This window comes from Rhinolophus sinicus, linkage group LG05 (assembly GCF_036562045.2).
Source record: "Rhinolophus sinicus isolate RSC01 linkage group LG05, ASM3656204v1, whole genome shotgun sequence".
Lineage (NCBI taxonomy): Eukaryota > Metazoa > Chordata > Mammalia > Chiroptera > Rhinolophidae > Rhinolophus > Rhinolophus sinicus.
The window spans coordinates 71,500,664-71,503,804 of record NC_133755.1 but is presented as its reverse complement, the minus strand read 5'-3'; the positions used below and the strand labels follow the sequence as shown (position 1 = coordinate 71,503,804).

The 3,141-nt window shown below is 37.4% G+C and overlaps 1 non-coding gene across 1 annotated transcript; it reads left to right on the top strand.

Moving 5' to 3' along the window:
• The first annotated feature begins 1,390 nt into the window (after positions 1-1,390).
• On the top strand, positions 1,391-1,554 carry LOC141571963 (U1 spliceosomal RNA). The gene has a single exon (XR_012496997.1). It is a non-coding gene; the product is annotated as a U1 spliceosomal RNA (small nuclear RNA).
• The last annotated feature ends 1,587 nt before the right edge of the window (positions 1,555-3,141 follow it).

Genomic DNA, 3,141 nt, shown 5'->3' with positions numbered 1-3,141 from the left:
TTTCTCAATTATTTATAGATTTTGCAGATTATAATTATAAATCTATATACTTAACAAAACCATAAACTGTATGTAAGTCTCTAAGTGTCAAATACATTGACAAAGTTTCTAACAAAATTAACATATTTTATTAAATTAACAAAGTTAACATTATCTACGAGGTCGACAATTAAGTTCGCAAACTCATCCTAGAAAAAGTGCTGCATACCTCATTGCTGAATATCACTATGGTCACCTTTGAAGTACTCCCCTTGGGAAGCTATGCACTGATGACAGTGCCTAGTCCTCCATTCAAAGTAATTTTGGAACTCTTTTTCTGGAATGTGCCATCATAGCTGTCATCATATTACACTTGATGTCCTGAATGTCACCCAAATGTCTTCCTTTCAATATTTCCTTTATCTTTGGGTAAAGAAGGAAGTCCTTGAGGGCCAAATCAGGCAAGTAGGGAGGGTGTTCCAATACAGTTATTTGTTTACTGGCTGAAAACTCCCTCACAGGCAGCGCTGTGTGAACTGGTGCATTGTCGTGATGCAAGAGCCATGAATTGTTGGAGAAAAGTTCAGGATGTCTAACTTTTTCATGCAGCCTTTTCAGCACTTCCAAATAGTAAACTCGGTTAAGTGTTTGTCTAATTGGTACAAATTCATAATGAATAATCCTTCCGATATCAAAAAAGTTAGCAACATCGTTTTGACTCTTGATTTGGACTCATGGAACTTTTTGGTCATGGAGAATTAGCTGACTACACTTGTTCACTTCGACGCTTTGTTTCAGGATCGTATTGGTACACCCGTGTTTCGTGACCAGTGATAACGCAGCCCAAAACATTGTGTTGCTTCTCCAAAAGGTCTTGGCAAACTTCTACTCTCCTTTGCTTTTGTTCATTGGTGAGCTCCTTTGGGACCATATTTGCATACACCTTTCTCATGCCAAAATTTTCAGTTAAGATTGTCCTGTTTCTATATCAGTGTTTACTTGGTCTGCTATGCTTCTCACAGTCAGCTGATGGTTCTGACACACAATTCGACAAATTTTTGCAATGTTTTCATCAGTTCTGCTCGTTACTGGTTGCCCTGATCTCTCTTCATCAGTGACTCTTTCTCGCCACTCAGAAAAATGTTTAATCCATTTGTACACTGCCATTTTCTTCATGGCATTATCCCCATAAACTTGAACTAACATGTCCCTGATTTCACTTCCTCTCTTGCTAAGTTTAACAGGAAATTTAACATTTGTTTGTTGCTCTAATTCAAGCTCAGACATTCTCGTGATGGCACACAAAAACACACAACAACAATAATAAACGCCACTCAGCAAGACACAGCCACATGTTGACCTCAACCCAGCTGTGAGACACTGATACACCAGGGTTATGAAACCTTACCGTATACTTACCTGGCAGGGGAGATACCATGATCACAAAGGTGGTTTTCCCAGGGCGAGGCTTATCCATTGCACTCTGGATGTGCTGACCCCTGCGATTTCCCCAAATGTGGGAAACTCGACTGCATAATTTGTGGTAGTGGGGGACTGCGTTCGCGCTCTCCCCTATCATTAAATAAATAAATAAAATGAAAGAAAGAAACCTTACCGAGCTGTTGGTACAGTGCTGCCAACGTAAGCACATGGTAGCAAGCCTGTGAGCTTAATTGTCAGACCTTCATATAGAGTTTATTTAGCTGAGCAGAATAAATTGAGAAAACAATAAATCATTTATCCAAAATATTACATAACTATTAAAAGTTTTAGAAATCCATAAGAACATAAGCAAGTTTTTTAAATTGAAGTTGGCTTAGAGATAATATAAATTATTAGGACCCCAAAGCCAATTAATGTAGTCAGTTTTAAAGACACTATTTCCATTGTCTGCAGGAAAAGATTCAATTCTCTTTTATTATCCTACAGTTTTCCATAACTTAAATCTTTCAGGAGACCATTAACTGAACACAAACCAAGTATTAAAGAAAATGAGCACTTCCCATTGCATTTTAAGGTTAATCTTTTGGAGTCACTTCAATTTTGTTTTTAAAATAAAAATTTACAAGGAGGCCAAAAGCTAATTCCTTTTGCTTTATAGTCATGCGCCACTGAACGACCGGGATCTAAAGAATGCTTTGCTAGGTGATTTCATTTTTGGGCAAACATCAAACTTACACAAACCTGAATGGTATAGCTTACTACTGTAATTGTATGTGCTGTAGTTTTATATCACTGGCAGTGCAGTATTTACACCAGCATCATCACAAACATGTGAGTAACTGTAGTGCAAGCCCTGACAGTTAGGTTTTCTTTTTGTAATGCAAGTACCTGACTTTAAATCAACAATAAAGAATGAGTCTGGGAAACCTTAGGCAGGCAGCCACTATTGATCCCAATAAAAACAGAACTTCAAGATCTCTCTCTCTCTCTCTCTCTCTCTCTCTCTCTCTCTCTCTCTCTCTCTCTCTCTCGGCACAATCTTGCTGTGTGCCCCTGGTGTACCTTCTATGCTCCAGGGGCTGGAAGTAATAAAACTCATTTTTACTTCGAAGTTTTCTAATGATTATTGCTGAAGGGCATCTTACAATCATAATAAGAACCACAGGGACAGTCCAATTATGACATTGATTTAGAAAGGGGAGATGTGGGACCCAGGTGAATGCCCCCAGGCATTCCTACTAGCTGATAACATTACTTTCCATAGTCTGAGACTGGTACAAATAGTAAAGAGTTTTGCTACAAAGTTATGAGAACTACCACGTCACTAGGTAACAGGAATTTTTCAGCTTCATTATAAACTTATGGGACCACCATCATATATGTAGTCTTCATTGATCAAAACGTCATTATGTAGTGCTTGACTGTGTCCTAATTTTTTTTTAATCTATATAATTATATTAATCAAGTTGAATTGGAGCTCTAAGCACATAGAGATTAACACACGACTAATGGATAAAATCATCATCTTAAGGTGAATATAGTTTTTAACAACTGTAAGTGAATATACACAGTTTAATACAACCAACAATTTAACAAATGTAGTCCCCAATAACAAAACAATATTCTAATAAATAAAGTTTTCATGACAAACATTCAAAAGCAAGTGTACTGACTCATAACATCTCCCCAGACAAAGAAAGAAAAGAGAGGTCTAACAGC